General features: G+C 40.0%; 2 long non-coding RNA genes across 2 annotated transcripts in view; one reads left to right on the top strand and one right to left on the bottom strand.

Moving 5' to 3' along the window:
• Positions 1–27,161, top strand: LOC121030472 (uncharacterized). Its single transcript, XR_005790236.1, has 2 exons — positions 1–42; positions 26,687–27,161. It is a non-coding gene; the product is annotated as an uncharacterized LOC121030472 (long non-coding RNA).
• The window catches only part of LOC121030473 (uncharacterized), a 41,493-nt gene continuing 31,698 nt past the window's right edge, over positions 17,784–27,578 (bottom strand). Inside the window, exon 2 of the long non-coding RNA XR_005790237.1 lies at positions 17,784–17,990. This is a non-coding gene — a long non-coding RNA (uncharacterized LOC121030473). The remainder of the gene's footprint in view (positions 17,991–27,578) is intronic.

The following is a 27,578-nucleotide window of genomic DNA, read 5'->3' as shown; positions in this document are numbered from 1 at the left end:
ACTTTATTTTATACCCTACCCTCATATCCAGTCTGTCAGCAGGTACTGTTGGCCTTACCTTTAAATATATCTAAACCAGACTCCTTTTCATCCTCTCTGATATTACCACCCTGGTCCAAGCTACCATGATTCTTCATCTAGAACATTGTAGCTGCCTTCTCATTGGTATCCTGCTTTCTCCCTCTTTGACTCATAATTTTATTATTATTATTTTTAACACAGAAGCCAAAATGGTCCTTTAAAAACTGAAGTGTGACTATATGACTCTTCCATTCACAATTCTGCATTATCTTCCAGCTCTCTCAGAGTAAAACCCAGAGTCATTACCCTGTGGCTTACGAGATCTTATATTATCTGCCCCCATCCTTGCTAGTGTTTGACCTTATCTTCTACCAGTCTCTCCTTCCCTTACTCTGCTCCACCTATATTGACCTCTTTGCTGTTTTTCAAACACACCAAGTTTTTATCTCAGAAACTTTGCAAGAAACATGGAAAGGATTTCCTCAACTATACCCATGGATTACAGCCTTCCCTCCTTCTGGCCCTAAAGCAAATGCTATCTTGTCAATAAAGCTTTCCCAACCACCCTAACTAAATTACACCATCTTTCCCAACTTTGAATTCTCATACCCATTTATTTTTTTTTCCATAATACTCATCCTGAGCTCATATATTATATCATTTTGCCTATGTTTTTGGTAAATTATCTGTTCCCCAACCCCCCCATTGAGTATTAGCTCCATGAGGACAGAGAGTGGGGTCTTTTTTGTGAATGCCTATATCACTGGTGCTTTGAACAGGGCTTCAATAAATACATGTTCAAAGATCAAATACCTTCATATCTTTATATGAACTCTTTCCTCTGAGATGTCCTGAATGCTGTTTATTTGGCAATTTTTTAATCTTTTTGTAATACAGCATCCTGTCAGATTTTCCTCTCTCATGAAAACAGCTTCTAGTTGCATTTACTAAAATAATAATCACTAGTGTTTATATTATGCTGACTCTGATCTAAATGCTTTATCTATTTTATAGGTACCATAACAACCCCATGAAGTAGGAGCTATTGTAATGTCTATTTTACAAATGGTTGACACAAGACATTTAAATTTACACAGGTAGTAAGTAGTGGAGCCAGGATATTTTAAACTCAAGGAATATGGCTCTAAAGGCTGTGCTTTCAACCATTGTGTTACGCTGCTTACAGATAGAAGTTGTTTTAAGGAGGTCTGCAGAAAAGGTGAATAGAGACTTTCATTTGACTTATGGAAGCCAGCCAGTTCCTCTTAGTGATGGCATCTGAGTGTTCTTAAAAAGGATTGGATAAATTGGCATAAAGGAGTCTGTGGATATTTTAGGAAGAAAGCTTGAGTTATGACTTCATTTCTGGTACGTTACGGTGTTAGAGAAGGTGACAACTCTTATTATCATGGTGAGACATGGGATCAGAAATAGTTCTGAGTTGTGGCAAGAAGCAAAGAGAGTACTCTGTTTCTATGATGTGGCAAGCCCTGGAACTAGTCCTAACCCAGCCAGCTAGCTCTCCTGTAAGCAACTGGGCAGGTGAACTGAAAAACTGACTCAGAGAAGCCTTGAAAACTGGGCCCATTAGGGCAAGATATCATCTCAACCAAACCCTATAATGTCCTCATAGGGCCTTTGGGAAAAGTTTCCTATGCAGGAGCACAGCCCCCTACAGTCTTCTGTTCAGTTCTTGCCATTATTCCTAAAAAAATGTTCGTCTTACAGCCTGAACTCCATAATCACTAACCCTTGAGGTGACAGGCACTCTGTAATCACCTGACTTGACCTCACCACTCTGGGGCTGCCTTATGCCTTGCAAATATGCATAGGCGAGGAAATGACAGAGCATTGATCCTCAGAGTCCTGGCCCCTTCTCTGAGCATAATGCTGGGGAGTGTGTTCTTCCATCCTCAGAATCTTTATGACTGTGAATAGATGCTGCCTTACTCCTTGAGATAACTTCTGAACCCCCAGTACCATGCTTCCAACACAGCCTGCTGATGCCAGGTTTTAAATCTCCACTTAGAAAACTGGGTTAGGGCAAAACTGAATCCCACTGCTGTTTTGATGTATGAAAGAGAAGAGAATTTTAGAGATTCCGAATGAGTGAACTTTCTGTTACAGTACGTGATGGTTGGTAACTCTGAGCATAGCAGAGTAGCATCCCATTAATTGCACTCAAACCTTAAAGAAAGATGACCAGGTGTACTTCCAAATCCATCACAAATGTTCTCTTATTGACTGCCTTCAAGCTAAATGTTAAACTGCTGTTTCAGCATTTCTTTGCCTTGGTCATAATGCTATTAGTCATTAGTTGATATTTCTGTCTCTCCCCATTAGCCAGTACATTCCTCAAGGGTAGGAACCATGTCTGGTTGATCTACTTACCCTTAGACTTAGTTGTGCCTGACATGGTAAGACTCTTACTATATCCTTGATAATTGACTGGACAAATGAATGAGTCATGGGTGGACAAAGAATTTCTCTTTTCAGATTGTTATTGTATACAGGGTATACATTTTGCTTTAACAAAAACTTTATCAAGAGACCATGTCATAGCGAAGGAGGGATTTGTGGCAGATATTTTGGGACAGCTGTGTTTTTACAAACATTATGCTTCAAAAGATGTTTCCTTTATACAAAGTTGGTATCTAATATACATATGTTAAATCACCTGAACTGAATTTATGGAACAGTAGAAAGAGCAGATCTGGTTATAGTCCCATTTTTGCCACTGACCTTGAACAAGGAGGTTGACTTCTTAAGTCCCTTCTGGCTCTTTTGTTCTACAGCTTTGTGAATTTATATGTGGAAGGAAACTATGCATTTGTTTTCTAGTAAAATTAGTGAAAAGGCAGATAAAAACACCCAGCCCCCCTCAAAGCAGAGCCTACTTCTCTGATAAGAAAAGAATGTAAGGAATTCTCTCTGTTAGGCTCCATTGGGTATGGATTATTTTGCATTTGTGGCACTAATGTCCGAAAAAGCTATTGTTTGAACATTTGACTCATGATAGATATAAATAGAAACCCATATACTTTCTGTTGTTCAAATCGATGTAATTCTAACACCTTCAGAAAACCTCATAGATTGTTGGAAAAGTTCCATGAGACCAACAATGAAAGTATAACATCTGTTGTGTGATTTGGAGGGCTTTATAGCTCCATTGCTAAGAGAATAGAATAATATCTTGGTAAACTGGCATCTATGAGGATCACTAATTGTTAATTAACCTCTACATTGTTATAAATTTACTGAAAATACCATAATAGTATTGCTTTGATTGATCAGAAAAATTCTACCACATATGTTCACTAGGTACTGCATATAACTTACTACCACAAAATCTTATATTGATTCACTTACCGATATTAATGACCGCATAATGACATATATGTATATTTTCTGCAGCTCTGCTGTTAGGTTTAAACAGATTCAAGCCCATAGACCTGTGCTCTGAAGCAAATTGCATACTGCTAGTGCAGAGGGAAGAGGACAGGTGTGATGTAATCAGAAGGGCTTAGAGTCTTAATCAAATAAACCAGTCAATGTTTGGGTTATCTCCACTTTGAAGTGATTTTCAAAGCAAAAATGTGCTTTGCAATAATAAGATTTGGGGTTAAAAAGTCATGTATAATTGGGCCATTAGGTTTGCATCAGAGAAAAAAATCTCCAGTTCTAAGAACTGTCAGGAAAGAGGGGAAAATAGCCCCAGCCCCCAAGAGTAGAATCTGGGACTTTGACAATAAACTGGGGGTAGAGAAGCCATGGTCAAATGTCAGGAAACATCTGGGAACCTTGCAAAAGTTGCACCTGCTTAGAGACTCAGATTTAATAGGACTTGTTTGGCATGGGCTTTAGGAATCTGAGTTTTTAACAAGCACCCTACCAAATAGAAAATTCCTTACAAGTGAGGAGTATTCCCATGTAAAACATATCAGTCATTTACGTAAAGAGTTATTTTTCCCAGAAGAATAAACAGATTTTTTTTTATTGTGTTCATTGCCTCAGACTTTAGGGCATAATGTATGTAGGCATAGCGACCTCAGGACATGTTACAACCTCTTGTTTCCCTCTTGGTTTTTAAAAAAGTTATACCTTGTCAGCTCAAATAGAATTAATTTTTTTTTTTTAATGTTTATCTATTTTTGAGACACAGAGCACAAGCAGGGGAGGGGCAGGGAGAGAGAGGGAGACACAGAATCTGAAGCAGGCTCCAGGCTCTGAGCTGTCAGCACAGATCCCCACACAGGGCTCCGTCCAAGAACCGCGAGATCACCACGCGAGCCAAAGTTGGACACCTAACCGACAGAGCCACCCAGGTGCCCCTCAAATAGAATTTTTAAAGCATGCTTGAGAAGTTTGAGCCAAATTTCCCACATCTGTTTTTTTTCAGTTTGAATTTTTATTGGAGAAGCAAAGTTTATTTAATTTCCCATTGATAATTTAATTTTTCCCATTTATAATCTAATTATGTCAAGCTGTATTTTAGTCATGAAAGGTATAATGATGAATAAAATTGTCTCTGTCCTCAAAGAGCTTATAATCTTTTAGTGGGTGATAGGCGTATAGGTAAATAAGTGTAATAAAATGTGATTAGTGTTATTATCAGAACATATTCCATAGTATGGTTGGAACAGAAGAACTGAGTCAACTCTCACTAGATGGGAAAAGGGTCCCAGAAAGGCTGTATAAGGAAGTAGATGCTTGACCTGATTTTTTTTCTTGCTTTATTGAGATATAATTAACAAATAACATTATGTAAGTTCAAGATGTACAATGTGATGATTTGGTACACATGTATATTATGAAATTATTGCCACAGTAAGGTTGGTCAACACATCCAACACCTCACATTGTTACCTGTTTGTATATGTGGGATTGGGGGTGGCAAAAATACTCTGTTAGCAACTCTCAAGTATACAATCCAGTAAGTATTGTTAACCATTGTCACCATGCTGCACAATCCCCAGAACTTACTTATCTTATACTTGAAGGTTTGTGTACTTTGACCAACATCTTTCCATCCCTAGCCCTTGGCAGTCACCAATTTGCTCTTGGTTTCTATGAGTGAATTTGACTTTCTTAGATTCATAAATAAGTGGTATTATGTAAGATTTGTCTTTCTCTTTCTGACTTATTTCACTTAGCATAATCCTCTCAAGGTCCATCCATGTTGTCACATATGGGAGGATTTCCTTTGTTATGGCTGAATAATATTTCATTATGTGTATTATATTCATATATCATATATCCATCTATATCTATATATATAAATCACATCTTCTTTATCCATTTATTTGTCAGTGGATACTTTGGTTGTTTCCATGTCTTGGCTATTTTGAATAATGCTGCAATGAACATGTAGGGGCAGATATCTCTTTGAGGTAGTAATTTGGTTTCCTTTGGTTGTATATCCAGAGTGGGTTTGCTGGATCATATGGTAGTTCTATTTTTTTTAAGTTTGTTTGTTTGTTTGTTTGTTTGTTTGTTTGTTTGTTTGTTACACCCAGTGTGGGACTCAAACTCATGACCCTAAGATCAAGAGTTGGATGCTACACTGGCCTAGTCAGCCAAGTGCCCTGGTAGTTCTATTTTCAATATTTTGAGGATCATCCATACTGTTTGCCATAGTGGGCATACTAATTTATATTCTTACCAGCAGTGCACAAAGATTCCCTTTTCTGTACATTCTCACCAACACTTGTTATCACTTATCTTTTTTATAATAATTCTAACAGGTGTGAGACAGTTATCTCATTATGATTTTGATTTGCACTTCCCTGGTGTTAGTGATATTAAGCACCTTTCGTGTACCTGTAGGCCATTGTGTGTCTTTGGAAAAATCTTTGGGAAAATGTCTATTTAAGTTCTTTGCCCATTTTTAAATTGGATTATTTGTGGGTTCTGCTATTGAGTGATATGAGTTCTTTAAATATTTTGGATATTAACCCCGTATCGGATATATGATTTGCATATATTTTCTCTCGTTCTGTAGGTTCACATTTGATTTTATTGACAATTTCCTTTGCTGTGAGATGCTTCTTAGTTTCATGTAGTTCCACTTGTTTAATTTTTATTGCTTGTGCTTTTAGTATCACATCCAAAAAATGTTGTCAAGACCAATATTAAGGGGCTTTTCCTGTTGGTTTTCTTCTGGGACTTTCACAGTTTCATGTACAACATTTAAGTATGTTGAGTTAATTTGTGTGACTAGTATAAAATATGATTTCAATTTCATTCTTCTGCATGTAGCTACTCAGTTTTTCCAGCACCATTTATGGAAGAGACTGTCCTTTACCCATTGTATATTCTTGCCTTCTTGGTTATAAATTAATTGACCACATATGCATGGATTTATTTTTGGGATCTTTATTCTATTGGCCTATGTGTCTTTTTTTTATGCCAGTACCATAATGTTTTGATTGCTGTAACCTTGTGATGCAATTTCAGTCAGGAAGTATGAGGCCTCTAGCTTTATATACTTCCTCAGATTGCTTTGGCTATTTGAAATCTTTTGTGGTTCCATACAAATTCTAGGGTTGTTTTTTTTTCCACTTCTCTGAAAATGCCATTGGAATCCTGATAGAGATTGCATTGACCTATAGATGGTTTTAGGTAATATGGACATTTCAATGGTATTAATTCTTGTGATCCATGAACATAGGATATCTTTTCATTTGTTTCTGTTTTCTTTAATTTTTCATATAAGTTTTATAATTTTCCGTGTACAGCCCACTGTCTCCAGAAATGTAGGTGCTACTGGGTCCTATAGAATATGTAGATTCTTCAAATGCCCCCACTCTTATTCGTGTTGTGGCCTCTGTGGCCTATAGAGGAAATGGAAGAAATTCCCTCTGATGCCTAATATACAGACAGGTCTACTTGGGGAAACCCACACAGAGGAACTCAAGTTGCTATTCAACCCAATACTGACACCATCTGGGTGGAAACAGGAACAAGCTAAGCAGTCACTGGGCTGAACTCAGAAAGGTTTCACTGGTGAGCACTCATGAGCTATAGCCATTAACCCTTTGCACTGACAGGTGGGCTATTCTAAAGAGATAAGCCTAGAATTTAGACACTGGGAGGCCAAAGGGCAGATTATCATAACTAAGCCCTATGGTATCAGGACATTTGGCTCACCTGCAAGAGCCTGAGGTGATCCTCACTGTTTTCCATGTCCTGGCTCATAAAGCACTGGTTGGTAGAAAGGAAAAATGGAATATTAAAGCAGCAGATTAAATTATTAACAGGGAAAACCACCTTGGCCCTGTGACTAATGTGCTGTCACAGGCTTTAATGCATTTGAACGATCAAACAGTAGGGTCTGTGGCCCCATATGCCAGACTGGGGACCCCTGCTGAGGCACCCAATACTATAAAGGTATAGAAGTCTAGGGAGACAGTTATGGCCCCAGCTCTCACTGTGGATTCATATGCTGTGCTGCTGAGAACACCAAAAGGTGTTGTCTACTGGAATTTGCACTCGGATGTCCTATAGGTTAGGTGAGTTACTCTGTACCCCTGGGTGAGAGGATCTACTCAATCTCCATTGTGATTCTGTTGTTCTGCTGAAAGTATACCTGTGGAAATGCACTATACCTGGAATGGAGCACACCCCATCGAAAGAGGAGAGAACATGGGGGTCCTGGTATGGCATTCTGCCCCAATCTATCGCCTCATGCCTGACAGTGCTGCTTCCCCCTGCCAACATGCATGGCATGCACAATCAGATTAAGTTACTAAAGCTGCTGGTCTCCCTCTCCTTCAAGGCCATAAGGCACTGACACACCCCTGGCAATCAGGCTGATCCCTAGCCTGAGTATAAGCCCTAGCAACTGACTTTGCAGTACATACAGCAGATTAAGTACAGTTACTGTAGAGCCTTGTAATGGATGGAATGGCATATTGCCAGGATTTGCCCTTAAAATACAGTGACTTGGTAAATGTAGTGACAACATATACTATGTTCGTTTGTTTGCTTCTTTCTTTTTTGGTGGAGGTTTTGGGTTTTCTCTATATAATAAGATCATGTTATTTGCAAATGGGTGATTTTACAACTTCCTTCCTGATTTGGAAGATTTTTATTTCTTTTTCTTGCCTGATTGCTGTTGTAGGACTTCCAATACTACGTTGAATAGAAGTTGAGAGAGTGGACACCCTTGTCTTGCTCTGGATATTATAGCAAAAACTTTCAACTTTGACTACTGAATGTGATATTCACTGTGGGCTTGTCATATATGGCCTTTAATTATGTTGAAGTAAATTCCTTTTATACCAAATTTATTGAGAGTTTTGAATTTTAAGTTCTTTTGCATCTAAGTCCTCCAAATCCCTGCGTAAGTGCTCAAATGTGGCCTGGGCAAGAAAACACTGACAGCAGCAGCTAAGGTAACCTCGTGTTGTGCTTTTATTCTGTGAATGAACTGGAATTGAATGCTGTCCCTGCATAATTCTCCCCAAGTCCCATAAGAGAAGTTTCCAGGGCTAGATTCTCCCTCCTGGTTCCAGGGGCCCTGGGTGACTCCTTATGCCCGTTCAGCAACTAGGACACAGAGGTCTGGGGGACACTCCTGTGGCCTCAGGTGTCCGTCTCTGCCTGGTTTGCCCATGCCCTGCTGGAGGTGATGCCAGGGCCAGAGCTAGTGAGGTGTCTGGGGAAGGGAGAAGGGGCCGAGGGCAGCCCAGCGTGGTGACCCCACTTGCTTGTAAGACCATGGCTCACTGCTCCATCCACCATCCCATGGATCTGCTGCCTCTGCTGCCTCTGAATGCTGCTGCTGCTTCCCGGCCCCAGCCTGTACCAGCACAGGTGAGTGAGGGATCTGCCCCTTGGGGACTTACGAGTCCTGCAGGACTCCTCCAGCTCTTTCCCAGGGTGCCCAATCCTGCCTTCCTTCCGTGGGTCCCAGGAGCTCTGTTTCCCCAGCCCTCCCTTGGGGCCTCCATTCACTCACCCTTCCCAGGGTCCAGGAATAGTATTCTCAGCCTCACCAGGGGCCCAGAGCCCCCACCCCACCACACTTTATCACCTCCTCCTGCCATCTGCAGCCTGTGATCCTGAGCTGACCCTTCACTCTGTCCATCCTTGGGGACTAAGATGGCACCACAAGGGTGGGGGGTGAGGGGAACACCGGAGGATGAGAGAAAAATGGGCAGAGGGAGCTGAGCCTGAGGGTGGGGAAAGCACATATTGTCTCTTGCTCATCCACCCAGGAGTCACCCTTGAAGGGCCCCCTCTGCAGCTGCTTATTTCTGAGCTGCACAGACATACATGTGCAGAGGAAGAAACAGACACCACAAACACAGAGACACACAGGCATGGAACCACCCACAGCCTCATCTGGGGACTCAGGTATGGGGCTCATAGACAGGCTCACACACAGACCCACACAGCAGATTCCCTGAGGGGAACACACACACACACACACACACACACACACACACACACACCAGGCATAGCCAATGACATCCTGAGGGGAATACACACACATACACACACACACACACTCAGGGCTACGTGAATCAGCCCCATAAAGCAAACTCTACACATACTAGACTACACACAGAAAACACACACACATACCCACAGGTATGTTCAAGAACAGTCAAAAGGGCCTCAAATTCACACATAGGACCAATTCACACACAGACATGAAAGAGATACACACAGATACTCCCACAGGGACACACATACCCGAGAGATACAGATAATACAGTCACGGACACAGAGATTTGCACAGTGGATATATGCTCATTCACAGACAGACACAGATACACATGCACACAGATAAACATGAAAACAACCAAAAAGAGGAAACTCATGTCCATAGTCAATATACTCACAGAAACAGAACTCAGGCTCACAGGGGCATACTGTAGATTCACACACACACACACACACACACACACACACACACACACCACATTCCACATAACTCTGGCACTCCATTGAAGGCCAGCACAGGCAGATGGAATGCACAGACCCTGGCATGACCTGTTCCATCTAAGTTGTCATGGAAGAAGGCATTTTCCTGGTTCCAACCCTGTGCTGGGCATCTGTCCCATGCCAGTGGCTTATGGAGGGTTTTGCCCAGACCTGGATTCCCGAAAGGGTAGAATGGCCATGAGGACAGGGGTACACGGTAGGGACAGGGTACACTTAGAGCGGGGGTGTTTCACAGGGCCAGGTCAAGTGCGGGAGACAGGCGAGCCTCCCCAGGATCCCTCCTCCTGTTTCTCTACCACCTGGGGTACGGCCTTCATATTAGGCTCACATACCATCCTTGGTGCCTCTGGCAGCACTGGCTTCTTCTATCCTCATCGTCAAGGAGCAAAGAATACCCCCTTGGACTTACACCACTTACTTCAGATTTGCAGCTGTGGCCCCAGGTAAAAATTGACCATGGGGAACAAACTGATTGACTTTTTAGTGGCCCCAGGTGGAATATATATGGTATTTAAGCTACATTTGTTGGTTTAATGAAGATGGACGTGTCTTTGGAGTTGTCAGCATTACATATAAAACTTTTATTCTACCAAGGTGTGCAGAAAGTCAAATAAGCTTGTGTTATCTCTGTTGCAGTTTGTTAGCAAAAAGATGACTTAAAATGATTCTTAATTTTGTCTGTCTCAGAGTTTTTTTGGATAATTGTTAAGATAGCTTTCAAAGTCTTTAACTTGAAAGTTTTGCTTGAATGATGAATAGAATTGAATTCATTGGCCATCTATGCCTTTTCCAAATAGGACTGAGTGCTGTAGCGTTGATAACTGAACATAGATTTGTGCTTTTGGCTTCTTACTGCAGAGAAGCTGAGGTTATTTGGGTCTATTGGTAAATATGCATTGTGATTTATTAAAAGATTGTACTATGGAAAAATATGGTTTTTTAATTATAAGATATAATTATAAATTTTAGATCTAGAAAAAATCTGGTATAACAGACAGTTCACAATTGATTACTACTTAGGGGCGCCTGGGTGGTGCAGTCGGTTAAGCGTCCGACTTCAGCCAGGTCACGATCTCGCGGTCCGGGAGTTCGAGCCCCGCGTCGGGCTCTGGGCTGATGGCTCAGAGCCTGGAGCCTGTTTCCGATTCTGTGTCTCCCTCTCTCCCTGCCCCTCCCCCGTTCATGCTCTGTCTCTCTCTGTCCCAAAAATAAATAAAACGTTGACAATTGATTACTACTTAGTTTTCACTGGAGACGTAGGTTTCTAACACTTAAAATTTTTCTGCTAAATGTAATTACGACTGACGGAAATAAGGAAAGTAACTCTGCATGTAGAAAAGGAAGAGATGTGTAAGAAAGATGTGAGGAATAAGAATACATTTCTGTTGAGGTAGAAGAAAGTAATTTTCTCCTAAAATGAGATTGGTTGTTTGGAAAGAAAGGGCTTGGGAGAAAATCTGAATGCTAAAGAAAGTTGTAGAAGGTTTGTGAAGAAAAGACTTTGGACAGCAATTTTATATGTGGTCAAGACAGAATAAGATTGAGATGAATGGATTTTATTTATTTTGTATTTGAGTGTGTGTGTGTGTGTGTGTGTGCGCGCGCGCGCGCGCGCGCATGTGGGGGAGGGGCAGAGAGAGAGAATCTCAAGCAGGCTCCACGCCCAGTGCATAGCCTGACTTAGGGTTTGATTCCATGACCTGAGCCAAAATCAAGAGTGGGACGCCTAACCAAGTGAGCTACCCAAGCACCCCCAAATGAATGGATTTTAAAAGTTCACTGTTAGAAGATTGAAATTCTGCTCTCTCTCTTCTAAAAAAAGACAAAGTTTTCTTGGATTGCTAGTTTGCACTTGATAAGAAAATGTAAACAAAGTTTTTTTCTCTTTTCTTTTCCTTGCCCAGAAAAATCAGTTTCTGTGTTTTGTCTTTATCAGGTCTTTGGTTTGTTAAGAAAGTTAAAACTTCTCAATGTTAAAGGAGCTAAGTTTTACTAACAAGTATATTACCCTATCTATTCACCTTTGTAACGTTGGTTAAATAAATAATTAAATTTCAAGTTTTATAATGATCCATAATCTTTTTTAGGCATGAACTTTAAAATTTTACCACGATTTGAATTGTAAATGAAGTCTTTTTGACCAACCACGCTTGTTTATTTGGTATGTTAAGTTACATGGAAAGTACAAACAAATAATGATAAACCTTAGGTTGTATTGCTTGGGTAAATGCTATAACTGTTCATATAAGGAGAAAGATAGATATGGATATAGATAGATATGAAATTCCTGACATTTTAATATCATTTGATATTCTGATTATTGAAGTGTTCTGTGTCACAGACATAACTGAATTTTCTTATCAATTGGATTATGGTCTTTTGTCATTTGCAAAATGAGTTTCATCTTAAACCAGATTCATAAAAAGGACTTTTTTTTTTTAACAAATGCAGGTTTTTGATATCTTTAAGATCATGAAACTGGGGTGCCTAGGTGACTCAGTCAATTAGGCGTCTAACTTTTGGTTTGACTCAGGTCACGAACTGATGCTTCATGAGGTTGAACACTGTGTGGGGCTCTGCACTGACAGTGTGGAGTCTGCTTGGGATTCTTCCTTTCCCTCTCTCTGCCCCCTCCCCACTCGTGCTTTCTCTATCTCTCTCAAACAAATAAACTTAAAAAAAAAATCATAAAGCTGAAATGGGGAAGAATTTCCAGAACTAATGAAAAGCTACATTCAAACTGAACAAGAATTAGTAACATGGAACTAAATGAACTGAAGAAGATGATTATAGTTTTTGTGACTCTTATTTGAAACATTGCTTGTTCTCTGATATTTGCTTTTCCAGATTAAGAAACTTTCTCTTAAGATGATTCTCTCTGACTTACAGAAACATGGTAAGATATTCATTTGTGAACAAACTGAAGCATCTAACTTTCCTCCCTAGCTGAACCCTTTGAGATTCAAAAGCTCTCAGTGAATATCCTTTCTTTCAAGGCAATTACAGTTGTTTGCATAAGTTCAATAAGAATCTGTTCTCAGGGGTGCCTGGGTGGCTCAGTCAGTTGAGCGTCCAGCTTCAGCTCAGGTCATGATCTCATGGTTCGTGGGTTCGAGCCCTGTGTCGGACTCTGTGCTGACAGCTCAGAGCCTGAAGCCTGCTTCCGATTCTGTGTGTCCTCCTCTCTCTACCCCTCCCCCACTCATGCTCTATCTCTCTCTCTCCTTCAAAAATAAATAAAAACATTTAAAAAATTAAAAAAAAAAAGAATCTGTTCTCCTTGTAACAGGACACCATTGGAAATATTGGTTATTTTACCAAAGCTTTGACTGGAATGTCATATTTCAGAGAGACATACATAGATGTCAGATATGACCATACAGCTTTAAGGAACCAAGGTTGCTTTTATGAAACAAAAAGCCAATGGACCCCTGGGTGGCTCAGTCACTTAAGCGTCCAACTTCAGCTCAGGTCATGATCTCACAGTTTGTGAGTTCGAGCCCCACATCAGACTCTGCACTGTCAGTACAGAGCCTTCAAGGATCTTCTCTCTCCCTCTCTCTCTGACCCTCTCCTACTCATCCCCCCCCTATATTTCTCTCAAAAATAAACATTTTAAAAAATGAAACTTAAGCCAGAAAAGCCTCTTTGAACTGTTGGCCTGATACCTTGCTTATAGATTTCCCAGCAGCCTTACCAGGTGAGTAAAGAATATCACTTCCTGGCTGGTGTAGGAACCTCAGGATATTTGGGGAACCTTAAGAAGAGGAATTCACCCACATCTACAGGTACTGCAGGCATATCTGATGGCAAATATTTGGCTTGGACTTTGGCCTAGAGCAGCTACTAAAAGTTCAATCAACATTCTTTATAAAAAGTTCCAGCAAAGCACATTTGTCTAGCAAAGATCTATATGACCAGTCACTATTCTTGCTGAGCCTATGTAAATAATTTGGCCAAGTTTGTTAAAACCAAACTTGTTTTTCAAATGAATTAGTTTTGATTTGGCTATCTCTGGAAATAGGGTGATTTTGGAGAGAAAATTATGTTTCAGTAACATATCTTTGCAGGTGTTAAACTCTAGTTCTGATTGTCTTTGAATGTCTGTTGTTTGCCTAAACTAGACAACTTGAGGTAAACTTCAGAGAAATTGCCACAGTAGCTCATGTATAGAGAATCTTCTTGCTTGTTATTATCTGGGCATAATAATAGGACTCCATGGGCATATGATTATTTGAACAGCTGGAAAATGGGATGGATTCCCGCGGTGGTAAACTCAGCTATCACCTTGACCAATTCTGTGTGGCTGGGATGACAAAACCAGAGTGTGTCCCAGTCCTTGGGGTCAACCATGCTTGTGGATATAATGGATGGCCCCACTTCCTTATACCTGGATTGGATGATACACTTGGGGATGCCCTTATCTCCTGAGGCAAGTTTTCTCCCACTTGCCAGTGATTCCTCATAATTAGGATATTGTTAAATTTAGACATCAAACAAAGAGGACTTCTTGGTGGTTTTATCCCTTAGCCATATTCGCCCCAGGGGCCACCTCTTTTGATGTAAAATTGCAAATAGAGGCTTTAGCCAAGCATACATACAGTAGCCATTTTAAAAGACCCAGCTCAGTTTAAAAACTGGCCCTCCAAAACTGAATGGCCCTTGATATCCTGACTGCAACCCAAGGAGGCACCTATGCTTCATTAAAGCAAAGTGGTAGGTTTGTACTCCAGATTTTCACAAAAATAAGACAGGATTACCACCTGACACTTATGCTCAAATTAAGGGTCTACAAAATTCTTCCCTCTCTTTCAAGGACTGGTTAAGTTCCTGGTTCACAGGAGGACTATGGTCAACTATTATGGGTCTCTTTGTTGGGCTTCTCATTCTTATAGCCATACTAATCCTCATATGTTGCCTTTTCCAAAGTTTCTCTGCTTAGTGCCAAGACTCCATCACTACAATAACTTCAGGTTGACAGATGGTCCTTACCACCCACAGAGATACTTCTTTGATGTCCACATTGGACTTGGCTGCCTCCACATTTCCCAATTCCCCTATACATTCCTGACTAATCAATGTTGACCCATTAGGTAGGAACATCTCTAGGTCTCTATTCAGCAGGAAGATGCTACAGAAGATGAGGCCTTCCACCTGCCTTCAACAATCTTAAAGATTTAAGGGTCAGAATTGTTCACAGGACAGGGGGGCACCTTGGTGGCTCAGTCAGTTAAGGCTCTGATTCTTGATTTCAGCTTGGGCCATGATCTCATGGTGTGAGTTCAACCCTGCATTGGGCTCAGCAATAGGAGAGTGGATGCTGCTTGGGATTCTCTCTTTCCCGCTCTCTCTGCCCGTCTCCTGCTCACTCTCTGTGTCTTTCTCTCAAAATAAAGAAACTTAAAAAATTGTTCGGGGTGGGAGAATGAGGAGAACAAAGGGAAGAGAATAATAATCAAAATTATATTTTCTCACAACTTGCAGCCCACTGATAAATCCCTGAGACATGCAGAGCGTGACCCTGCTCAAGACGCTCATGTCTGATGGGGCGCCTGGGTGGCGCAGTCGGTTAAGCGTCCGACTTCAGCCAGGTCACGATCTCACGGTCTGTGAGTTCGAGCCCCGCGTCAGGCTCTGGGCTGATGGCTCAGAGCCTGGAGCCTGTTTCCGATTCTGTGTCTCCCTCTCTCTCTGCCCCTCCCCCGTTCATGCTCTGTCTCTCTCTGTCCCCAAAAAAATAAATAAAAAACGTTAAAAAAAAAAAAAAAGACGCTCATGTCTGCCTTAATGGTGATGTTTTGCTAGAGACTGAAAGCAACCCTGTCTTCACAACAGCCAGAACTCCAGGATCCCATGACTCTTCTTTAACATGCACAAATCGCTTTAGAGACTTAGATTATCTTTACCCTCCACACACCCCCAAACTTAAAAGTATACAATCATTCCTCACCTTTCAAATACAACTCTTTCTGCCAATGGGTCCTGTCCCTGTGGTATAATTAAAACACCTTTTTGCACGATACGATATCTCAATTCATTCATGACCATTGGGCTCGATGATCCTGCATCACATGGAGATGGTGATGCTAATGTGCACAGGTGCTCAAGACGTGGCTTCCTCCTGTCCACAGCACAGTTATAGACACAGGCATGGATACGGAAGGACACCATTTTACTGAAAGAAACCAGCCCAGGGTCACACAGCTGGTAAGCAGCACAGCTGGATCTCAAACTCTAGGCTCCTGGCCCTGTCCCCAGGGGCCACAAAGGGCTCTCCAGATGGGAAGCTGATACTGGCTTTGGGGACACTACTTTACCTCCATGAATGATCTCACCTGTTTGAGGCCCCCAGTCTCTGTTCACTGCTGCTTCTTTCCCTGATCCCTGCTCCAGTTATAATTGGGGTGACCCTGGCCACCTGCTAGGCCCTCCCTGCCCAGCACACCTAGTGCTGCCAACAATATGGGTGTTGTCCCAGGGCTCCCAGGAGATAAGCTGATGAAGTATTTCTCTTAAAATGCTCTCATTCCTGCAGATCCCAGGAGATCCCATGAGAGTCACCTTGGATTATTCCTCCTCTGGGATTCATAATATAAAGTCCATCCTAATGGGTAGGAGGGTCATATAGACAAGTGACAGATCGACCACTATTTGGGGTATTAAAAGGTCTAGGTCAGTTAGAGATGATTTGGGGACCAATCTTCTCACACCAATATTTCAGGATATTCCAGGTCTGGAGACATATTTGATATAATTTTATCATGCTCATACCATTCAGTCAAATATAGCTCTTTTTCTTTGGGATTTCTTTACTCATATTTATGAAGGTACTTCTCAATTACTAAACATACTGGAATTTCTAGTTAGGTTTTTAGCAGCTATTTCTAGCACATTAAATTACCAAAAGATATTCTGTGTGTTTCATTCCTCTGGAATATATTGAAATTTCACGGATGGCCAAAATAGTGTGAATTTTTATATCTGCATCCTATGTGCTTAAAGTTAATGTGTCCTCAACAGTGTTATATGTAGATGTGGACACATAAATGGATATTGCTGTAGGATTTAGATGGTTGCTATCAAGATCTATATCTTATGTATGTTCTATCTTCTTTGGGTTATTTAGAGAGGGTTGAAGATGCTCACTCTGCTTATGTATTTCATTGGAGTTCTGAAAGGAAGGAGAGAGCTCCAAGAAGAGGGGAAAGGGACCTGGGTTGGGAGGGACCAGAAACCAGAAGATCTGCCAGTGTTCCAGAGAGCAACAGTCATTGGGATGGCACATGGTGATGTGGCAGGTGAGAAGTGGCTTTTTAAAAAATTAAGTCACGCTGGGTGTCTGTGTTGATCTACCAGGGGTGAAGGCAGCTGATTGTTCGAGAGAGAGAGTATAAATGTTACAGGCTGTTAAAGCAATGCTCAGGGAGTTGAAGGCTTGAAGATAGATGGATCCTCCTCTGCTCCAGCTGCTACTTGTGTCCTGCTCACCTAGTGATTTGTTGACCTGCTGACCAACTAACCTGTCTGAACCCCCCTTCCTCCACTCAAGAACTTGATCTGATCTTGGTACTGTCCCTCACCCCCTTCTTCTCCTGACACACACACCCTCCCCAATCCCACCCTTACTGAAACACCACCTCCAGCCCCAATTATCACCCCACTCCATTCCCACCCCCACTTCCTCCCTGGTGCCCCGGTGCCCCCTGATAACAACCAGGACACGAAGGTGCAGAGGGTGTTTTTCTGTCTACTCATGCTCTGGTGTCCCAGTTACTCAAACCCAAATGTGAGTAAACATGGGACATAGGTGGATTCTTCCTTCCTATTGGGTTCATTCATACTGTGGTTAAACAACAGCTTATTCATGGGGTTCTTGATGGGAACTTCAGAAGAACTTCAGTTCTTCCTGAAGACTGAAGACCACAGGCCAGGTTTTTCCACAGCTGTCCACATCCAGTTCTGGGTTCGGCTTGTGCTGCTTTGTCCAAAAAGATCAGCATTGACAGGATGGAAACCTAAAAACAGTATATTTATAGTGTCAACAAGGAAGGATTTATGAAGATACTAAAAGCCACTGAGATCTGAGTCTTCAATAGGGGCTTATATGATATGTGAATTATATCTCATTAAAATTGTTTTCAAAAATGTAAGAAACTTATTTAATAGCATCTATGGATATTAGATTGACTCCTGGAAGCCCTGTAAAGATCCTGCTTCAAGCTTTGTGAGTTTGGGGTCTCTCTTATATGTAGTTAGTTTTCCTATCAGCACATCTTTCATATTTGTGAAGTTTGCTAGCCCTGGGAACAGTGGTATCTGAAGCATTGGTGTTCACACTAGAGGGTTAAAAAGTGAAATGTCCTTTGTGCTCTTTGCTTCCTTGTTTGTTGACTTTTAAGAATTTCTGATCAGCCCATTCTTTGTGGTTTTGGAGGCTGCCCCTAGGGACTCTGTCCCATAACATTGATGGGAGTTCTGAGCAACCCAGCAGAAACTAGCTGCATCCTGCTGGGACATGTACAATAGGAAAATCACTAGAAGCCACATGATCAGGAAGTGAAGGAATTTGTCCTTTCTTTAACCATGTATGTGCAGAGGGTTGATTTACCCAAAGCAAAAAGTTCCCAAATGTCTTTAGGATTATTCGAATATAAAGATATACCTAGATCCCGATGTGAATGTTTCACTTACTTATGAAAAGGCAAACCTATAGGGTACCTGGGTGGCTCAATCAGTTAAGTGTGTGACTCTTGATTTTGGCTCATGTCATGATCTCACGGTTTGTAAGATTGAGCCCCATGTTGGGCTTTTCAATGACAGCTCAGAGCCTGCTCGGGACTCTTTATGTCCCTCTCTCTCTGCCCCTCCCCCACTTGCATGGTCCCTCTTTCTCAAAAAATACATAAACATTTTTAAACATCAAAATCTGTACCCCCCAGGGGAGAGAAACAGGGAATACCTATAGAAATAAGTAGATTTCTTTAGATTGGCAGGCACCAGATTCATAGAGCTGGATCTGGAAAGCCCCAGTAATCTGGAACAACCCTTGTATTGAGGCAGAATCATCCCCCATGAATAACTCTAGTCAAAATAGAATCTATTCTGTTTCTTTTGAGACTACAAAGGAGGAAATTTCTTGGTCGTCTTTATTAGAATTTTCCTTCTCTATCTGGGTTGCATCTCATAGATCAGTTCAGCTCTCTCTCCTACCTCATCTCTGAGTTTTGCATAAACTAACTTTTGTTGTATTTCCCACCTGCCCCTGTTAATGGACATTGTCTGTGAGAACGTAGTGAAGAGACTGTACAGCAACATGCAGAAGAATGAAACTGGACCACTTTCTTACACCATACACCATACTCAAAAATAAACTCAAAATGAATGAAATACCTAAATGTGAGACAGGAAACCATCAAAACCATACAGGAGAAAACAGGCAACAACCTCTTTGACCTCAGCCACAGCAATTTCTTGCTCCACACATCTCTGAAGGCAAGGGAAATAGGAGCAAAAATGAACAATTGGGACCTACCTCATGAAGATAAAAAACTTCGGCACTGCAAAGGAAACAACCAACAAAACTAAAAGGCAACTGACACAATGGGAGAAGATATTTGCAAATGACAGATAAAGAGTTAGTATCCAAAATCTATAAAAGACTTACCAAACTCAACACCCAAAAAGAAATAACCTAGTGAAGAAATGGGCAGAAGACATGAATAGACACTTCTCCAAAGAAGACATCCGGATGGCCAACAGACACTGCTCAACATCACTCATCATCAGGGAAATACAAATCAAAACCACACTGAGATACCACCCACCAGTCAGAGTGGCTAAAACTGACAACTCAGGAAACAGATGTTGGCAAGAATGTGGAGAAACAGGAACCCTCTTGCATTGTCAGTGGGAATGCAAACTGGTGCAGCCACTCTGGAAGACAGTGTGGAGGTTCCTCAAAAAATTAAAAATAGAACCACCCTATGACCCAGCAATAGTGCTACTAGGAATTTATCCAAATGATACAGGAGAGCTGATTCATAGGGGCACATATACCCTTTATACCATTTACAGCAATGCTTTCAACAATAGCCAAATTATGGAAAGAGCCCAAATGTCCATCAACTGATGAATGCATAAAGATGTGGATTATACATACAAGAGAAAACTACTTGGCAATGAGAAAGAATGAAATCCTGCCATTTGCAACAACATGGATGGAATTGGAGGGTATAGTCAGAGACAGATTATCATGTTTTCACTCATATGCGGAACTTGAGAAACTTAATGGAAGACCATGGGGTAAGAGAAGAGGAAAAAATAGTTTCAGAGAGGGAGACAAACCATAAGAGATTCTTGAATATGGAAAACAAACAGGGTTGATGGGGGGGGGATGGGAGAGGGAGGAAATGGATGATGGGCATTGAGGAGGGCACTTGTTGGGATGAGCACTGGGTGTTGTATATATGCTATGAATCACGGAATCTACCCCCCAAACCAAGAGCACACTGTATACACTGTATGTTAGCTAACTTGACAATATTTTTTTTTTAAAAAAAGGAGTCAATTACTAATATTAGCAGCTAGACAGCTGCCAGATGTTTCAAGAGTACCCAAGACTGAGGATGGTTTACATTCATATCAATATGGCCCATTTTTGGTGCATTTGATCCCCATGATCATTGTGCTGACAGCCCCTGTTCTCTTTCAGACAGTGGCCACTCAAAGACCGTGTACATTTCCAATCAGCACACATTTTAGTGACCTCAGTTCTGAGAGCTGAAGAAACAAATGGTATACATTGTGGAGGCTACTTTCTAGAAAGGTTCAGTTGCACAAAATTACAGCTTCGTATGTGAATTCGTGTGAATTGCATTGTGTGTGTGTTTGCTCCTAAAATACTGGTAAGTCTAGTTTTTGTAAAATGATATGTGTTCTTTTGTTTTGATAACCATATCCAGGACTTTTGTATTCTTTTAGAAATTTTCAAAGTTGTTATTGATTGATTTAGGTACAATACTGTGAAATAGGAATGTGAATTCCTTTCATTGGCTATTTGACGGGTGTATTCAGAGGAACTTAAAATCTCATAGATATCATCAGAATATACAAGATCATCTGATTATGCAAGTCTTTATTTACTTCAGAAATCTGACATTTTGGGCTATGATTTGGTATCAAACATTAAAAGAAAATGTCCATGGGTTTAGGAAGTGAAAAATAAGTATAATTTGCTTGGAATAATAATCTCATAATAGCAACTACCCATCTCTCTCAGTTATATCCCTATCTGTAAACATCTATCTGTCTAACATTCTCATTTGTATCTCTAGTACATTTTTTATTGTTACTTTCTCCCATTCTTCCAAAAATTTGGGGCATATTTTTGGGGATATTTCAAAGGAGTTTATTTAGATACTTTAAGAATGTACAATAAAAGTCATTGACTTCTTATCTACCATATGTTTGCATTACATATTTTTCTATTTTAAGTTTGTTTATAGATTCTTAAGTTAACTATTTAGAAAGTATTTGGAATGTGTTTGTCAGCAAAATAAAATCCCTAAGTGTTGCCTGTTAGAGTTTTCCAATAGCTTCAGTGTGGTGTAATTTATGTATAGTAACACCTTTTTAAAGGAAATGATTTGTTGATATTTGACATATGTAAGGAGTAATGAAGCTATCACCACAGTAAGAGAGTAAACACACTCCATCACTCCCAAAAGTTTGCTCCTGCTGCTTTCTAAGCCGTCTGTCCTCCTCCTTTGAGGAGGCATTTGAAAGTCTCCTGGAGATTGGTTGAGAGTTTGTAAAGATGATTCTTTGTGACAGTTATATTGTAAATGTCTTTGATGGATTCCTTGTTGTCTCCAATATTATTTCAGCTTCTCCATATTTTAGCATACCATTTCTCTCTTGGCTCTGATGTGTTTGGAATTCTGTGGAATCATAACATTATTACTGCCTCCCTGGGAATTTGTGCATTTCTAATTTACCTCTTCAGAACTGTACTTGCTGTGAGTATACTAAAGTACCTTATATTTTTTAAATCATAAATAAGCAGAAAATTTTATACTCACTGTGCTTATATGCACTCAGTATTACAAATTTCCCTCTAATCTGTTCAATTGTCACTATCATTTAGATTGAACTATTTAAAAATTTCTGTAGAAATGTCTTCTTTGACACATATATATATTTTTAAGTTCAAGTATAATGTACATACAATGTAATATTAGATTCAGGTGTACATTATGATTCTGCAATTCTTTACATTTCTCAGTGCTCATCACCATAAATGTACTCTTGATCCCCTTGACCTCTTTTGCCCATCCCCCCACAAACCTCCCCTCTAACAGACCATGTGTTCTTTAGAAGCTTATTTAATCTACAATGTTTTTGTCATTTTCCAGATATCTTTCTGTTTGTGAGGTCTAATTTGACTCATTTGTGGTCTGAGAACATAGTTCCTATGATTTCTGTTATTGTGGCTGTTCAGATGTATCTTATGGCCGCAAATATGGCCTATCTCAGTGAATGTTCTGTGAGCTTGACAGGAATATATAATTTTCTGTTGGATGAAGTGTTCTACAGATGGTAATGGATCCAGTTGATTGGTGATACTGTTCAGGTCATCTGTGATCTTACTGAATATCTGTATGCTGGATCTGTCAGTGACTGATAGAGGGTATTGAATTCTCCAGCTGTAGTAATGGATTCAGCTCTTTCTACCAGCAGTTCTGTCAATGTTGGCCTTATGTATCTTGACACATCTCTTGCTAATGCATGCACATTAGAAACTGTTGTGCCTTTTTGGAGAACTGACTTCTTTACCATTGATGTAATGCCAGTCATTATCCCTGACAATTTTCCTTACTCTGTAGTGTGTTTGAAGGATAATTTCACTGGTTAGATAGTTTGATGTTTCTTTTAACACTTGAAATATTCCATTCTTCTTGATTGCATGGTTTATGAAAAGAAATCTCAGGTATTTCTTATCCTTGTTCCTCTTGGGTAAGGTGTTCTTACCCCTCTCTCCTCACACCCACAACCCCTGCTCCAGATTTCCAAGGCTGTTTTAATTATCCATAGTTGAATATATTAAGCATAGTTGGTGGGTTTTTTGTTCTTGTTATTAGTCATTTGTATGTTTGTCTTGGGTATTTGTCCTGCTTTTGATTTTTTGAGCATCCTGGATCTGTGATTTGGTGACTATTTATTTGGGAAAATCCTCAGTCATTATTGCTTCAAATAACTCTCTTCTCCATTGTCCTCGTATTCCTAACGTGTGTATTACACATTTTGCAATTGTCCCACTGGTCTTGGGTTTTCTGTGCCATATTTTTTATTTTCTTTCTTTGTGTTTCCTTTTTGGAAGGTGCTGCTGGCATTTCTTTAGGCTCAATGATTCTTTCCTCAGCTATGTTGAGTCTGTTAACCCATCAAAGGCATTTTTTATTTCTGTTATGGTGCTCTTGATATCTCGAATCACTTTAAAATCTTAGGGGTTCATGGTTACTAAGACTATTATGGTAATTAGGAATATAAGGAGATATTTTTAAAAAATCGGTTAATGTATGGATCTGCATGTATGTATCATATTGAAAATTCTACAATTGACCATGTAACGAAGAGTGCTACAGGTACAAAAATAATTGAGAAATAGTCTAGTTTAAAGCTTAGTGATAGTTTAAGAGTTTGGATCAACAGTCAATGTCAGTTTGAGATGATTGCTTCTTGTCTGGAGGAAATAAATATTATGGTCGGGACCAGGCTAATAACAAAGGCATAGGAAATTGTGGTTTTTACATAGTGTGGATATAGATTATTTTTGTATAGCTGAGTATTAGATATGATAATGGGTAGTAGTATGATGAATATTGCAGTTAGTATAGATGAGGCAAATAAGTTTATTACTTTTATTTGGAGTTGCACCAATTTTTTGGTTCCTAAGACCAATGGTTACTTCTATCCTATAAAAGTTAAAAAAGCCACGTTTTTATACGCAGAGGCATGAATTAGCAGTTCTTGCATACTTTTTCAGTAAATAGGAAGGTTTACACTTCTATTATTAGATTCACAATCTAATGTTTTTGTTAAACTATATATACAGTAAATAGGACCCAGTATGATTTTAGGATTAAGCGATAGGAGAAAGAGTGGGAGTAGGTGGAAAGTTATTAGAGCATTTTCTCGTGTAAATGATGGGTTGTTTTTAATATGGTGTGTATACTTACCTCGTTGGGTTGTAATAAGTATGTAAGGAGAGTATAGGGCTGTGGTGATAATATTTGTACCTATGAGAATAATGGTAACGTTAGATCATGAGAAGGAGGCTATTACTACAAATAGCTCTCTGATTAAGTTAATTGTAGGGGGCAGGGCTAGGTTTGCAAGACTAGCTAGTAGTCATCAGACAGCTATTAGGGGAAGAATAGTTTGTAAACCTCATGCTAGGATTATTGTTTGCCTATATACTCGTTCATAGTTTGAGTTTGCGAGGCAGAATAGTATTGATGAAGTTAGTCTGTGGGCGATTATGAGAGCTGTTGCTCCTATATAGCTTCATGGTGTTTGGATTAGTACTGCTACAATTACTAGAGCTATGTGACTTACAGATGAGTATGCAATTAGAGATTTTAGGTCTTTTTGGCGTAGGCAGATAGAGCTTGTTATAACTATTCCTCATAGGGATAGTATTATGAAGGGGTATGCTATTTGGTTTGTTACAGGGTTAAGTAAGACTGTAATACGTATCATTCCGTATCTGCCTAGTTTCAATAATATGGCGGCAAGAACTATTGATCCGGCAATAGGAGCTTCAACGTGTGCTTTTGGTAGTCAGAGATGGAGTCCGTACAGAGGTATTTTTACTATAAATGCTATTATGCATGCTAATCAGAGAAAAATATTGGATCAAGTGGTTGAAATTGGCTTGGCTCAGTATTGAATAATTAGGAAATTTAAGGATCCTGTTGTATTTTGGATATATAATAGTGCGACCAGTAGAGGTAGTGAGCCTATTAGGGTGTAGAATAAGAAATATAGGCCGGCATTTAATCGTTCTGTTTGGTTACTCCATCGGGTAATGATGATTAGGGTAGGGATTAATGTGGCTTCAAATAGAATGTAGAATATAATTAATTCTGTGGCAGTAAATGTTATAATTAAGAGAAGCTGCAGGAGAATGAGTATTGTAATATATAGTTTTTTTCGGGTTAGGGGTTTTTTTGATAGGTGTGATTGGCTGGCTATAAGTATTAATTGTAGGAGTCATGTTGTTAGTACCAATAGGGGTGCAGAGAGTGAGTCTGAGAAAAATAATAGTGAGAAGTTAAGACTGTTCTCGCCTAGTTGGTTGAGGTAAGTAAGGCTAATGAGGCTAACTAACAGGCTGTAGGCTGTTGAGTTGATTCAGATTATGTTGGGTTTTGATAGTCATGTTAGTGGTATGAGTATTGCGGTAGGGATAATAATTTTTAGCATTTTAGGAGGTTTGAGTTTTGTACGTAGTCAGTACCGTATGTGTTTGATACTATTACTAGTAAGGATAGGCCCAATGCTGCTTCGCAGGCTGCGAATACTAGTAAGATAATAGGGGTTATGCTAGCTAGTGTGAAATGGCTATTTAGGATTGCTACAGTTATTATAATGAATAGAGATAGCATTATACCTTCTAGGCATAAGAGGGAGGATATTAGATGGGACTGATATATTAGTCCTATAAATAACATAATGAAAGCTAGAAAGATATTAATATAGACTATAGACATTTGATAATTATAAGGCAAACTACAATCTAATGAGTCGAAATCATTTGTTTTAATTTAAACTTATTATCATATTCAGTTCACTCTAGTCCTTTTTGGGTTCATTCATAGGCTAGGCTTGCGGCTAATAGTGAGATTAGTAGAAGAGCCATGGTGAGCATAGTCGATAGGTTATTTGTTTGTGAGGCTCAAGGGAGGGGTAGTAACAATGCAATTTCTAGGTAAAACAACAGAAATGTGATGGCTACTAAGAAAAATTTCATGGAAGAGGGTAAACGAGCAGACCCTATAGGGTCAGATCCACACTCATATGGGCTTGCTTTTTCTGCGTAGATATTTAGTTGAGGTCATCAGAATGCGATCAATACAAGTAGTGTGGATAGGAGTGTGTTGCTGAGTAGAGTAAGTATTACGTTTATTATTCCTTTTCGGACTATACCGAAACTGGTTGATTGGAAGTCAACTGTACTGGTTAATACTAAAGGAATAGGATCCTCATCAATAAACAGAAACATATAGGAATAGTCAGACCATGTCTACGAAATGTCAGTATCAAGCAGCGGCTTCAAATCTGAAGTGATGATTTGATGTGAAATGATATTTCAGTTGATGCAAGAAGCATACAATTAGGAAAGTAGAGCCAATGATTACATGTAGTCCGTGGAATCCTGTGGCTATAAAGAAAGTGGATCCATAAACTCCATCTGAGATTGTGAATGATGTTTCATAGTATTCTGAGGCTTGAAGGAGTGTGAAGTACACTCCCAGGGAAATTGTAATAAATAGGGCCTGGAGTATGTGTTTTCGATTACCTTCTATTAGGCTATGGTTAGCTCAAGTAATTGATACTCCAGAGGCTAGAAATACTGAGGTATTAAGTAATGGGACCTCTAGGGGGTTAAGAGGGGTAATACCTCTAGGGGGTTAAGAGGGGTCAACAGCCTCCTAATTCGGGAGTTGGGGCTAGGCTTGAGTGGTAGAAAGCTCAGAAGAAGCCTGCAAAAAAGAACACTTCTGAGACAATGAAGAGAATTATTCTGTATCGCAGACCTTTTTGAACAATAGGTGTGTGGTGACCTTGGAATGTATTCTCGGATAATGTCTCGCCATCATTGGTATATGGTTAATATGTTGGTAGTTATTCCTAAAGTTAGTAGTAATGTTGAGTTATAGTGAAATCATATGGCTAGACCTTTAAGTTATTAGGAGGGCTGAAAGGGCTCCTGTAAGTGGTCATGGGCTAGGGTTGACTATGTGATATGCATGGGTTTGGTGGGTCATTAGGTATTGCCATGTAGGTATAGGCTTACTAGTAGGGTAAAAACATAAGCTTGAATTAGGGCTAGGGCAAACTCAAGGATTGTTAGTAAAATAAGAATAATAAAGGTAACTAGAGCAACAGAGGTGCTAATGTTTGTTAGCTTACATTCACCATCTCTTTTTGCATGTTCACTTTTTTCATTGTCTGCATTATCATAGGAATGGAAGTGGTTTTAAGTTCCCAGACTGATAATCCCTACATCTCTGCCATAGGAAGTGTGATTCTAATGGTTCCTGTCTGTGTTCAAACTGTGTGGTTTTTACTTTACTATGCCTTGTAAGTTGTGTTGAAAGGTAAATGTTATGTGCTGGTAAAGAAACTGAGGTAAATAGGACATGAGTGTGAGGTTTATATATTTATCTGGCTAGGAGTTAGGCTGAATTTACTCCCAGGTGAGACAGGAAGGAGAGAGCCCTGGAGTTGAGTATTTTCCCTCACCTGTATTGCTTACTCTTTGGGAAATCCCCAGTTAGGCTCTTAGTTCCTTTTGAGGGCAGATCTTTTCTGGAAGA

The sequence above is a fragment of the Herpailurus yagouaroundi genome, unplaced genomic scaffold, assembly GCF_014898765.1.
Source record: "Herpailurus yagouaroundi ecotype Mexico unplaced genomic scaffold, PumYag 140, whole genome shotgun sequence".
NCBI lineage: Eukaryota > Metazoa > Chordata > Mammalia > Carnivora > Felidae > Herpailurus > Herpailurus yagouaroundi.
This window is presented reverse-complemented; position numbering and strand designations above follow the sequence as displayed.